A 14,338-nucleotide genomic window follows, 5' to 3' on the forward strand; every position below is an offset into this window, starting at 1 on the left:
GGTCTTTGCCCTGCAGTGGTCTTAGCCAACAGGATGATGATGACGAAAAGGTAGCAACAGGTATTCATAACATACAAGTTGGAAAGCTGAGGCACCTCTGAACCCTTGAATATATTTCGCCACACTTGGCCATACGACAAGTTTGTTTTCGAGGCGCTCGGTCCCACTGCAGCGAAAATGTTGCCGGAAATCGGGCACTCCATTTTTGTTTCATAGAGAACCTTTCTTCCACTAGGGCAGCGGATTTTCGGAGGGCGAGCTTGCTGTGGTTTGCGGATCAAAGCGATAGTGAACTACAAAATGCAGTGTTGGCTTTGAGTGGGACTTACATTGATTGCAAAACCCACGGCTAATCACCCTTCCCCCCCAAGTGGCTCATTACAGCAGATAATCGTTCAGAAACACCGGCATCGTTGCGTATAGTATGGGAATGGTGCGTGTCACGTGAGTGCTCGCTTCGAGCTTGTGTTCTTCATTTTGATTGAATGAAGTCTCACCTAAGTGAGCAGGGGCCGATCCCGAAGGTAGTGCAATACCGGGCCGACCTGCGGCGGAGGTGAAGCAGGCTTCAAGCACTCCGCCAACTTCCAAAAATAGGTTTAATATCGTGGGTCCATATAGAACCCGTATCAGATATTAAGCTGATAAGAACAGCGTTTTTTATTCATGCTAGTTACAGTACATCAAAAAATACGAGTTACAGAACCAAGGAGAAAACGAATAAAAGGTGTATAATCTAAAAACGCAAACAATTGGCTAAAAAAAACTAGTTAGTGGTGTTAGTAATAAAAGACTAAAACTGTAAAGGTGTAAAACAATGCAAAAAATGGCGCTTCTCTAAAAACATAAGATCATTAAGAGGTGCCGACATGGGCTCTAAAAATCTTTGTAGAGGCGCTGATTGTATCGCTGATGCACAGGCGTTTGAGTGTCCGTAGGTATGACCTACTGCACAGCCTGCGCATCACCCGGTCGTTCCCCACATCCCAGCTGCCAAGGCAGCCGACGACCACCGCGTCCACCGTCACGCGTTGGAACCGCCGGAGGAGATGACGCTGTACAGGGGCGTACTTCTCCTCCTTAGCCTTCCGGGCGTCCTGGAACGCCTGCAGCCTGTTCTCGAAAGGGCAGCAGACGTCCAGGATGAGTGCCTCCTCTCCACGGGCCAGTACCAGGTCGGGCTTGAGCGATGTGTTGCCCACGACCTGGTTCTCCGCAATGACTGTAAACCGACCCAAGGCAGCCTTTTTTATTCTGGCGACGATGGTGTTATGACGCTCAGTCATGGCCCGGCTCTGCCGCATGCAGTGGCAAAGTACATGCGGCAGTGTCTCCTCCCCATACCCGCAGCGTCTGCATCTTTTGTCCGCTGCGGGTGCCCAGAGTCTTGTGGCATTGAGGGGGAGGAGATTTAGTCGGGCTCGATGCACGAAGCGCCAGTCGATGAAGCGGGTGTAGCGGCCGGACCTCATGAAATGGGAGTTTGCCGGGTCGGCCGCCACACACACCATCGCCTTGCCCTGGTTCGGTTTGTCTTGCAGAGATTGGTCCCTTTCGGTGGAGAGGAGCGCCCGGATGGTCTTCACCAGCTTGTGGCGGTTCCTCGCTGACACAGAGGCCTCCCCGCAGTTGATGCGGGCTCCATGCTCCAAGAGCTCCCAGGCGACGGAGAGGCGACGGGAGGCTTTCCGGGCCTCCGTCCACACAGACTGGACCTGTGTGGACGTTTGTCGGAAGTCGCCCTCCGTCTCGCCTGAGAGGTGGGCCTCCATGTCCTCGGTGTTCGCGGGTCGTCTTAGCCGCCTTGACACGACGCCCTCGAGCTCTCCTGCTGCACGCTCCCGGACCTCCACGTCGGTCGACGTCAGTAGCTTGAAGGCTCCATCCACCCGAAAGATGTCGCTGAGCTCCGCCGCAAGTGGGATCCCTGCACTGCCAGCCTGAGAGCTTCCGTACAAGTATTCATTGGAAGCTCTGGCTGGCACGTACAGGGTCTTCTTGATGAGCGGGCGGAGCTCCTCGTCCAGGCGTTGCCACTCTCCTTTGCTGGCAAGGCCCACCCGCATGGCAAAGTTGAGGGCTGGATACAAAAATGTTTTGATAGCATCCAGCCTCTGCCATGGGGCGAGCATAGAGGAGAGCAGCTTTCTGCCCAGGTGGATGGCCTCGTCGACCGTCGTTTCGTCCGGCAGCACCCTGAACCCCACTGGACGGCCCAGGAACTTGTGCCCCTGGAAGTCGCCAAGCGCCGGAATCGGGTCGCCACCCACGGTGAAAGAGGTGGGCCGTGTACCCACGGGGTGGCGACCAGACAGGTGTAGAGACCGGCACTTGGCGGCGTTGAGTCGCAGCCCGAGCCGGGCCGACAGGGCTGTCACACGGTCCAAGCGGCTCTGCAGGGTGGTGGGATCCGCGGCCAGCAGCGTCAGATCATCGGCGTAGGCAAGGATGTTGTGCTGCCTATCGCCTCCCTGTACTGCACGGATGACCAGGTCCACCACCAGGTTGAAAAGCAGGCCGCTCAGAGGACAGCCCTTTCTCAGCCCAGCTCCGATGGTGATTGGCTCCGTAATGCCAGCTGCTGCCACGACGCACGTGGTGTTGGCGCGGTAGAGGTCTTCAACGATGGTAGCAAAGGCCTCCCCCGCGCCGGCGCCGCGGACAGCGTCGACAAGGGCCTGATGGGCGACCGAGCCGAAAGCGTTGGCAAAATCGAGGAACCCCACGCACAGCTCCCCACCTCCTGTCCTGGCATCATCCAGCCGTCCCTGCAGCACGAAGTTGTGTTCAAACACCCCATCGTGCGGCAGGAAACCCTTCTGACACCTGGACAGTACCGCATGGTCGCCCAACCACCTCTGCAGCCGGGTGGTGAGACACCCGGCATACAGTTTGGCAATTGTGCGACCAAGGGCAATGGGTCGCTAGTTTGTGGGGTCCTCGCGGTCGCCCTTCTTGTAGATCAGGATAGTCCTCGTCGACTTCCAGCTCAGGGGCGTGCGGCGGTATTGGAGGCATACGTTGTATACCGCCGCCAGGAACCTGCCCTCAGGGTCCACCTGCCTCCAGTGGTGGTACATGAGGCGGTCCTCCCCCGGAGCTGTACTCTCGCATTTACGGAGCTTGGCTGCGACTTCTTCCGGTGTAAAGGGGCACAAGTCCAGTTCTTCGGTGGCTGGAAGCCTTGACCTCAGGATGCTGGTATCCACGGGTGTTGGTGACCAGAGGTTCGAGTAGTGGTCCTGCAGTGCGTGGGGGTCGATCGGACAGAGCTGGGACGGGCCTTCAGTGATTAACCGCACTGCCCGGCGCCGGTTCCTTCTGTATAGAGTTTGTATCTGCTGGGGGTTGTCGGGGTTCACCTCGCGCCTCCGTGATTGGCGCGAGTCCCCGACTGGCAGCCGCAGGTGTTTGGTTGCGGCTGCAATGGCACGGTCGAGGATGTTTTCAAACCGTGCCCACTCCCCAGCAGACTCAGGCAACCAACTCAATGCCCGCAGCTCTGCCGTTTCGTCCGCTAAGGTCCACGCACTGCCCTCTGGCCGTGTGGTACCAGCATGTTCGTCCTGGGTCCCGAAGTCCTGGGTGCTTCCGTCATGGTCCTGCACCTCTGCCCTGCCTGGGGAGAGCTCCTGCATGGCCGCCGGCTCGTGAGCCTCGGAGACTGGTGCTCCCGGGCTGCCTCGGTTCGACGGCAGCGATGGTGTTGGAGAAGGAGAGGCCGAGGTCGCGGTCCGCCCTGACTGGTTTGGCGTCCGCGGAGAAGGTGCCTCGGCCATCTCGCCATCGCTGCTGTGTCCGGGTGTTCCCCGAGGTGCCACGGGAGACGGCTCCGGGTCGCCGGCCTGCCCGGTGGCCACTGCTGGTGTTCCAAGAGGGTCCTCAGCGGGACCCTCGGTGCTGTCCTGCTCTACTGCGGGGGTGCTGTCGTTGTCCTGCTCCGACGCACCAGTGGCAGCACCCGCGGCGAGATCACGCCTGGCTGCCAGTGCCGCCTCCCTCCTGTGCCACTGCTCGCGGTTGCTCAAGCCCCTCCTTGTGGGGAAGGACATTGAGCAACTGCCACACTGGTGTGGCAGGGCAGCAGGGGGGGCGGCAGTCGAGTTGGCTGCAGCCAGGTAGGCGTGAGAGGTTGGTCGAAGCCCCAGTGTCTCGCCGCAGATGCTGCACAGGTTGATGGTGCGCCGGATCCTGGTGCCGTGTTCGAGTTCCAGGTGCCGCTGGAGGGACTGCCGCCGCGCTGTCCATTTGGCCGCGGCATAGGCAGCTCGGCAGCCCTCTTCGCAGCATCGCACCGTGTGGGGCACGGGAAAAAACACCGTGAGGGTGCCATCCTCACGGGCCGGCTGGCGTTCCTGCCCAGGGGTGTTGGGGTCGCCATCGTCTTCGCTGATGTCATGGGCCGTGTGGCCGTGGCCCCCAAGATCCATTGAATGGTCTTACCTTCCGGACCCGGCGGCTCTCCTTAAAGGAAGCCAGGTCCGGAGGCTAGGGGGCCACCAGGGATGGCAGCGAGTGGGCCGGGCCCATGACAGACGATGGCGAGGGCAGGGGCCAGCCGGTTGTGCCCCAGCACAGCACCAGTCGAGACGGCAGGACCAACAGGCACCCCGCAGGCAGGCAGCACCAAGCAGTGGTCAGGCCGAGCGGGGCAGGAGTCTCCGGGGGGCGGCAGGCAGCGCCAGGCAGCGGCAGGACCAGGAAGCGGGCCGGTGTGGGTCGTCCAGGGGCCACCAGGTAGCAGCACGTGGGCTGTCCTGGAGGCAGTGCAGCAGGGAGCCGAGGGCCTGGAAAGATAGGGCTGGGATAGGGGAAGACACTGCTATAACCGGAGCAGGTATCCAGGCGCCTCTACAAAGATAAGTGTGTCAAAGTCCGGGCAAGCCAGCTGCATTGACTACAACAAGGGAAGTTTTATTCATACATCGGATCGATTCAAACAAACACAGGTTAACAATGTACAGTACACTTATTATGGTACAGTTGGTAGTTGCACTGGGAACCGATGCACTTTGCTGAAACATTGTACAAAAGAAAGATCACTCTGCATTATACAATGCTATGTCTACTAAAGGGTCGTACACTTGCATAGAAGACGAGGGAGAAGGTCTCGAAAAACCTTGGGGCGCTGTGTCTCCCATACATATTTCTGTGGGCAACTGTTGTTGCGACACTGAGGGCTGTGTTAATTACTACATGTTTTCGAAAATGCGTTTGATTTTGTGTGGGGTGCTAAGGGGGGAACGTTAATATGGCAATAACGGGTACGCGAGTTGTCCATTTTTTTGAATGAAGAATCTCGTATGCCAGCGGCGGAGGAAACTTTCCTCCCCTGTTGCATCGAGTTCCTCGTTCAAGTGTTCCCATAGGAGCAGGCTTATTTTCTGGAGAGTGGGGTAGGCTGCCCTTACCGGCACTCTCCTTACCTCAGCGAGGCATCGACGTTTCCACAGGGCGTACATTGCACAAACAAAAACTAGGGCGGCGAAATTGCCTTTGGTTTTCTGCACCATGGCCTGCAGTCGTACTCCGAAGGTGTGCAGCACTAATCGCCATACAGCTTTTGCAGCGACGCACTCGAATAACGCATGATCGACTGTTTCTGAGTAGCTGCAGTTGGGGCAGCGATCGTTCGGAACTATGCCCAGTCTGTGTAAACTCTGCCGGGTCGGGAGTGCTTTCCATTTTCGTTTCACTTCGAAGTCCTGAACTTCTTGGGAAAGTTTTATCTTTTTTTGGTTGGGTTGCCTTTATGTTTTCGAGTTTTTCCTTGTCTTCTGTTGATAATTGGGTTTCCGTTATGGTTTCGATGATCTTAGCTGGTGAGTCTTTATCTATGTTAGTGCCGGGGGCTTCTTTCTCTAACATAGCCTTCGTAGCAGCGGCAGTCTTGTAGAAATCCGAAGGGAATTCTGCGTGTGGTCCGGGTAAACTACAGCAATCTAGGATACTGCGATTGGTGCTGCACCAGTACCACATTAGGCCCTTGCCTATATAATCGGCCGAGGTGCCTAAATACCTGGCAGTCTTTAGGGCCAGAAGCCGTGCGGTAGTTCCGACGTGTAGGAGTCCGAGGCCTCCGCTCGTTATGGCTAGCTGCAGTATATTTCGTTTTATGGGGGGTGGCTTGTTGTCCCACAAGAAGGCTGTGATGAGCTTGTTGATTTGGGTGATCGTTTTACTGGGTATAGTGCCTACTCGACGGGCGTAGTTGGTAAACCCACATATTGTTGTTCTTGCTGCGAGGGCTTTCTCTTGTAGCGTTAAGGGCATTTGTTGTAGCTGGGATATGGCGTGTTTTATCTTGGTAATGGCAACCTGCCAGGTAGGCTGCGCCACGCCATTCTGAATAAAATAAATTCCGAGGATTTTTAGCGTGTCAACCCGCTGTATGTTGCTTATGGCGTCCGGTGGGAAGGATCCGAATAGAAAGAGCCTTGCTTTTGGCTTCGTTTAGTGCCGCGCCAGACAGGTGTGCGTACCTTGCAAAAATGGTACGGAAATAGTGCAGACTGGATTCGTTTCTGACGAAGATGGCTAGGTCATCCGCGTAGGCCGTGATCTTGATTTCTTCCTGGCCTGTCAAGGGGAAGCCTCGGATACGCGGTTCACTGTGTATGCTAACTATCAATGGCTCAAGCGAAACAATAAACAGGGTTGGTCCTAATGGGCATCCTTGGCGGATCCCTTTTGTGTAGTTAAAACTTTGTGTGAGGGACTTGTTGATCTGAATGTGACATGTCATGTTGCTATAGAGGAGTGAGATTATCGTGACAAAGTATTGGGGGAAGGAAAACTGTTTCAGTATTGTGAAAAGATATGTGTGTTTCACCCTGTCGAAAGCCTTTGCTTGGTCCAACGATAGGAAGGCGCCGCTTATCTGCTTGCTTGTCGCGTATTCAAAGACGTCACGGGTAAGCGTCAGGTTTGCAAATATTGACCGGCCGGGCACCGCACATGTCTGGTAGGGAGATATTATCTGTGGTAACACCCTCTTGATCCTATTGTTCAGCACGGCTGCTGTGATCTTGTAATCTGTATTTAAGAGGGTGATCGGTTGCCACGCTTGGGGGTTATGCGGCTGGGCGCCTTCTTTCAGCAATAAGATGATTCTCCCTTTCCCAAAGGAGGGGTTTTTTTTCTTTTCGTGTATTACCATGTTAATCAAGTCGCACAACTTCTCGCCTACTTCATCAAAGAAGACGTTGTAGAACCCCGTGGTAATGCCATCACAGCCTGGAGCGGTGTCTTGCGACATGCTTTGGACGATGTGTTTTAATTCTTCTGTGGTGACGTCATCACAAAGCCCCGAAAACGCTTCTTGGCTGAGGCGCGGTAGATTTTCGCATAACAGGGTCAGGTTATCGGTGTCCACATCACTGTTAGTTTGGTCCTCCTCAAACTGTTGTCTAAAATAGGCGTAAAAAATGTTTTGGATCTCTTTTTGATCATGTGTGGTCGTGCCATCTTCCCTCCTGGCCTCTACGATTTCCCTCGTGGCATTTGTCCCCTCGCGGTTGTTATGTTCTTCTGTATTGCTGTGCATTTCACATGGGCCGCGTTGTGCCTTCTTTGTTCTTTTTACTAGGAGGCAATCATACTTCTTTTGTAGCGTTTGCAGGTATAACCCGGTGCATGAGGTGATGGTTTCCGCTCGCGTAATGATATGCATTCTTCGCGTTAATTCCCTGAGTTCGGCCGTGTACCGCCGGTGCCGCGCTTTGCCTTCGGCTTGTAGTGCCGTTGTCTATTGATCATTTAGCGCTTCCCAAGTCATCGGGCTCATCTGCGGGGCGCGATCGGTGATTTCTTTGAGGCAGTGCCTGAGGTTTTCCTTACTGGCTTCATCCTGTAGCAGGGCAGTGTCGAGCCGCCAACGTCTCGGGTGCGTGTCCTGTTCCGGATGGCCCCTGATTGTACATGTTACGGGGAGATGGTCAGTCCTTTTCGTTAGAGTGACTGGGAGCGGCACGACTGTACAAGACTGAAGTTTGGGGAGGAGGCCGTCGGGTACGTAAATTCGGTCTATTCTGCTCGACGTCCTGGTGGAGACGCGAGTAGGCGCGAAACGCTCATCATGGAGCGAGACCCATGCATCCGTAAGGCCCAGATGGCGGAGTATTTTACAACACTCTCGTGCATTGTAAGTGGATCCCCCTTGCCCTGGGCCCCGGATGTCCCTGGTGGAGTTAATTACACAGTTGAAATCTCCTAGAAGGACGTGCGGAGTTGTATCGAGAAGCATCGGGTGAAGGGCCTTGAAAAAAGCGTTTGTGTCCGATCGGGTAGCCGGGGCATAGATGTTACCAAAACGGATTTTTTTACTATCTATGTATATGTCCAGCATCAGAGTCCGCCCGTTGGATCCGTACAGACAATGCGCTCTCTTGCGAAAACGTCCTGTCACGAAGATGGCCCCCACGCCGCAGGCTCGGGCGTTTGTCAATGAAAAAAAGGCATCCACTTGGAATTCGCGTTTGAATTTCTCCACTTCCAGTGGAGTCCTCAAATTAGCTTCCTGAACAAAAAGGATGTCAATGTGCTCCTTCCTTGCAAGATTTAGGATTTCGCGCTGCTTGTTTTTTTCGCGAAAGCCTCTAACATTAAAGGTGGCAAAAGTAATGTCAGCCATATGCTCTGGCTCGTTTTCCAAACTAAAGTGTTATACTGAACATAGATTACAAAGGAAGCACATCAAAGGAACAATGTGGAAAACAAGGGGGGGGGTTAAAAAAGAGCGAGCATTGCGCAGCCATTGGGGTGGTCTGTGTGTGTGTGTGTTTTTTTTCCACAGTGATAAGTGGTTTTAACGAAAGGTGGTGGGGGCAACCGAGAGGGAGGGTGTATGCAACGTGCTTCATTTCGAAGCGCAACAGCTGGAGTAGGGCGGGTTTGTTTGGATGCGTTGCTATCCACCTACAGACGAGGGAAGATGGAAAAAGATAAAAGCGGGTTGGCGTGGTGTATGATTAGTTTTTTTTTTCTGCTGTAGTATCGCGCTTTGCTTAGACCGCGGAATTTTCCCGGCTTGCTGTCTCTTCCGTGACGTCCATATCAGTCTCATTCGTGTGCGTATTTGTTTTTAACGCGATAGCGTTAAGGAGCTCGTGTCGCAGAAAAGCCGGTGTCGTCGGCGTCGGGTGTCGGCGTCAGCGGCGTTGACCGTGAGCGATAAATCACGGCAGGCGCTTCATAAATAAAAAGCAACTTCCAAGATTGGCCCGGTGGGAATCGAACCCGGGTCTCCGGAGTGTGAGACAGAGACGCTACCACTCAGCCACGAGTTCGATGCTTCCAAGCGGTGCAAACGCGCCTCTAGTGAATGCGGTGTTGCCTTCGAAACCAGCCGTGGAAAGTTATGCTGCGGTGTATATCGGTAATTATGAACATGTAACGTACAGAAGTCACAATTACACGAGTTGCGAAGTGCGTTTCCGCCGCATTTCTTTTGCGCTTTCCGCACACGCAGAGCCATCTTGCGGCAAACACAGAAGACCCCCTCCTCTCAATGTACGGCGCTGCCCCGACAGGAGGCGCGCCGCGCGCGCATTGGGACCGCTGCCAGGCGCGTCGCGGGACTCCCTCTCCCCTGACGACGCTTCGCCGTGCTTCCGGTTTAGATTACTATCTCTCTGCCCGTGCCGATCACGACGTTTGGCTGGCGTAGATCGTTTCCCCTCCGAGACACCGAGTTCTTTGGTTCGTTTCCTTCGCTCAGGCGCACGTTTCGTTGTCGCGCCGAACGCTGCGTTGCTCGACGTTCACCGCGTGATAGGTGGGCGCTAAGTCCGATGCGGGGCGCATCGTAAGTGATTGCTGTGCCGTAGCGCATTGTCTTATACCCCTTGGCGGGTCGACGGGAACGCTGTCGCGTCCCACTCTTGAAGGCGAAGCTTAAGCGTCCTCCAATTTTCTTTTGCGAAGAAGGGGGATCCTTCCTGGGAATTTTTTTTTGCATTTTGGTTTCGCTGTCACTGCTAGCGAGTTCATCTGTTGCTCGTCTTTGGGTTTCCGGGCTTATACGGTCTTTGGCATGTTTTCGCCCTTCGCCTCCCCTTTTGTTTGAGCGGGATCTGTGTCGTTGCGGTTTGAGCGTCTGGGCTCCAGCGGTCGGGGCGTTTGGAATTCGGCCTCCTCGTTCTTTGAGGGCGTCTTTCGTGGCGGAATTTACTGCGTCCTTTCCCTGCTGTATCTATTGCTGGGGGTTTCCGGCATTTGGGTCACTGTTAATTGATTCCTTCTTTAACGATTTTGTTTCCAGGGAGAGCTTGTGTTCCTTTTGGGATATCATATTTGCCGCTGTTCATTATGGGCATATCTTCGAAAACATGACTTTTCCCAAGGGTGGTTTGTTAAGGCTCGGTTTTTATCGCCTCATCGCTGGTGTTTCCTGAGGGGCGTGGCTCGCTTGACGTGCCCGTGCCGTCTGTCGTTGCTGAGGCTGCGGCTGATTTTTGAGACGAGGCATCATCCGTTATCTCGTCGCAGCTGTCTGTTGGCAAAGGGGTGTCGGACTGTCGTACAGGCGTTTCTTTGCTCGCGCTGCTTTCACTTTCCGCGGTGCTTTCTGCACCCTCCCAAAAATCGTGTGATTTCGTTTTTTTGGTTAGGTTGCTTGATTGAAGCACCTGCATCCTCGGTGTTATGCTTTCGCTAAGTGTCGGGAAAGCCTGGCTTTGTTGTGCGCTTGCTATCTGGTTTTGGTCGGTGGGCGTGTGTCGCCCAGCTACGCTCGCGTACGACTTGGGGTATGCCCTACTACGAAAGCACGCTTTTGTGCCGTGACGGCCTCCGCACTAGTGGCACTCTTCTTCACATCCCTCCGTCTCGTGCCCGAAAGTGCCGCACCGTTTACAATATGGGGCGGTGCACATTGTGGCCATGTGGCTGTCAGCACCACATCTCGCGCACACGCGCCTCATTCCTCTGTACTCGCACATGACCCTATGACCATGTACAGTCATAAAATTCGGGATTGGGCGGCTCATTTCGATGCGCACTACACGGACACCATTCAGCTTATTTTGGCGGTTAGCCACTTTCGCAAAAGTCACACTTTTAACTTTGCCGTAGGGTTGTAAGGCAAAGGACAGGGCGTCGGCGGACATGTAGATGGGATACCGATACACATTAACAAACGTGACTGGCGGGCCGACAGCGTCGACGGGGACCTTCACTTGGTTCACGTGGAACCCCTCCGCAACCATTAGTCTAGTTGCCTGTGCGGCGGTTCTCGTGCAAACGAGGAATTTCGCACCTCCCATGTGTTGCAGCGCTAAGACGCTGTCGTCCCCCGCAGTCGTTTCAACAGCATCAATTAAATCATCAATAGACACATCGCCCTCAGGGGCATCAAAGGTAAAACAATTCTCCCGCAAAGGGGTCTCACTAGTATCATCCATGGCTTGGGGGGCGTAGCCGCTTGGAGCCCGGCCTCCGGGATTCATGGCTGTTCTAGTTACTCGTGGCGTGTACAGCTGGCGCTGAAGGACGCCGCCGTACTCTGGTCTTGAAGGAAGCGCCGCAGGTGGCACTGGCTCCAACAGGTTCAGGGGGGTTGGCCGACGGCTCGACAGGAGGCGCTCGTAGTGGAGCTGGCTCCCGAGACCATGGGCCGCTCAGCAGGCGCTGGAGGGGCCCACCGGGTTACTGCGCCGCTGGACAGGTGGCGCTCGAGCAGGTAGGTGAGCAGGCGGGCGGGTCGGTCCTGGTAGGCGCTCGTGGACTCCTCGAGGTCCGCCGTGGTCCCGACGCGACCTCCGGGGCAGCAGTGGTGACTCGTCGAAGGTTCTTCTCGGCCTGGGGCAGAGTTCTTAGCCAAAAGGCCGAGAAGCGATGTCTTTCACTTCACTCCATTGTACCACTGCCTTGTGGGTGCCCTGGCGACATTGGTAACCTCAGCAACAGCGTGGGCAATCTTATAAAACCCAGCCCGTCTAGAGACTCTATGCTCTCTATCTCGCGAATCAACTCGCGACGCCTCAGTCTTTCACTGTTAACGAAACGCCGTCGCGTAGAAACGAGACCCGAGCGCAAGCTTGTTTGCAAGGCAAAACCAACGAAGGCAACCTCGTAGAAAACGGAACAGGCGAGCGGAAAACACGCGCAACGGGAATGCTTACTTCCGTCTGAATGCGACCGCTCAAGGCGGCTTTCTTTGAGGCCTTCGTTTCAAGCCCGTGCGCAAGTGTAATACACTACGCGCATTTCCCTCATTTCATTTTATTTACCGCAAGGCCCACTGAAAGTTTTCATACGGCACAGGCGGGGACGGTTTGAAACGTGTCGATTCGACCGCTAGAATTAGGTAGCGCGCCTCATGTACGAATGAAAGAGAGTGAAAAAAAAATATAGAAAAGGCTGCGCACTCCTTCCAACCGGAAACATAGAGGGCAGGAAGATCGCCATGTGGAGCACAGGTGTTGTTAAAAAAAAAGAAAGAAAGAAATAGCGCCACCCCATCATCTTTACCGTGTGTGTATACACACACACGCACACATATGCACGCGCACGCATGCGCGCGCGCGCTCGCACACACACACACACACACACACATATATACGCACACATGCTAGCACAGCTTAAGCACAGCAGGAAAGCTCAGCCTTGCGCAAGAAAAAAGGACCACGCCCTTTCGCAAGCCCCTTTGAAACTTTTAAATGAGAAACATGTGTACAGCGAGGTCGTTCGAAACTGGCGCGAAAACGCATCCGCGCCATCTGTGTGCGGAACTAGGAAAACCTACGGCCTTCGCCATACAGAAAGAAAGGTAGATGGCGCGAGCTAATGCTCCGTTGCATACTAAGAACGAGAGCTAGTGAATAATGGCAGAAACGTCTTGGGAAGAGAGAAAAAAACAACAACAAAAATAAAGAAAGACACGCAAGTTGTTGGCTCGCGCAAGCATTCTATTTTACGGCGAGTAAAGAGCATAGCAACTTCTCACAAGAGCAGCAACAGAGACAAGAAGAACGTGAGAGAGGGGGAGAAACAGGCGCGTTTCTTTGGAATGCAGAGCATGCTGCACACACTATGAAGTGCCAAAGAGACGGGGAAAGCAGATGGCGCGATTGTGTATGTCCTCAAAGCTTGAAAACAATTTCTAAACTACAAGGTGTGCCGAAGTCCGCCTACTCTCATCAGGTTGCTCCCGCCTCCAATTGCATTTAAATTAAAATTACAGTCGCCTCAGAGGCAGAGAGAGAGAGAGAAAATGTGTACACTTGCTTCGCGCAGCTGCACCCGTTCAAATTTTACAGCAACAAGAGCACTCCCGCAGGCACAAAGTCCGCTGCCGCGTCCGCCGGGGCGGAATGCACTCGCTTCCGTAAATTGTCGTGCGGCAGACTGCTGCATCGTAGCACACCTGAAACCGCATAGACGTCAGCGATCGCCGCGAGATCGCTGCGAGCGGTAAAGTCCGAAACCACGTCCGCCGGGGCGGCGGGAGCTCGATACCCCTTCACGAAACTTCTGCGTGTACACCGCCGAACGGCCACGGCGGAGTCGCTGGCATCCTGCGCGCAGTTGCATTGCGTCGTGCCGGGAATCGTTGAAGCCCCACGCCGACGTCGGCGTCGGCCCCGACCTGGCTGCGAGCGCTCGAAGAGACCAAGTCCGAAGCCACGTGAGCCGGGGCGGTGTGAGCGCGACTAAGTCCGAGACGATGTCAGCCGGGACGTCAAGCACGCCGCGCGCGCTTTTCCCACTCTTACTCGAAAAATGGCGAAGGGGCCGCGCTAGCGTGCCTTGAATCGGTGAGCGGCGGTACCGCGGCGATCGCGAGAGCTCAAATCGGCCGTGCCAAAGCCAAATACTGGAGCTCGGCTCGGCGCAGTACGCCGCCTTGTCGCACGAGTACGGCCCCGTGGAGGTCTGGTCACTTATCGCTGCTCTTATAAGGGGCCGTACCGCCCTGGCAGACGTTGTACCGTAGTGCCGTTTTCGGCTTGCGCGTGTTCGTGGTGGTGTCGGCGCACCGCTCCGCACTCGAGAATCGTGCCCACGACGACGCGAGCGCTCGGAAGAGACAGAAGTCCGAAACCACCTGAGCCGGGCCGCGGCGGGAGCTCGACGCCCGTCACGCAACTTTGGCGTACAAGCCACCGCACGGCCGCGACTGAGTCGTCGTCACCGTCCGGCTGGCTGCACTATAGCACGCCGGGAACCGGGAAAGAACCGCGCAGAGGTAGTCGTTTTGCCGTGACGTTGGCGCGAGCGCGCGAAGAGACAAAGTCCGAAACGGCGTCAGCCGGGGTGTCGAGCACGCCGCCCGCGCCGGTCACACTCGTGCTCGGAAACGGCGAAAGGGCCGCGCTAGCGTGTAGCCCCGTAGGGG

General features: G+C 55.3%; 1 non-coding gene across 1 annotated transcript; it reads right to left on the reverse strand.

Annotated features, from left to right (window-relative positions):
- Window positions 1-502: 502 nt before the first annotated feature.
- LOC135908054 (U2 spliceosomal RNA) lies at window positions 503-692 on the reverse strand. The gene has a single exon (XR_010566183.1). It is a non-coding gene; the product is annotated as a U2 spliceosomal RNA (small nuclear RNA).
- Window positions 693-14,338: the final 13,646 nt, after the last annotated feature.

Source organism: Dermacentor albipictus, chromosome 10 (assembly GCF_038994185.2).
Source record: "Dermacentor albipictus isolate Rhodes 1998 colony chromosome 10, USDA_Dalb.pri_finalv2, whole genome shotgun sequence".
Classification (NCBI taxonomy): Eukaryota; Metazoa; Arthropoda; class Arachnida; order Ixodida; family Ixodidae; genus Dermacentor; species Dermacentor albipictus.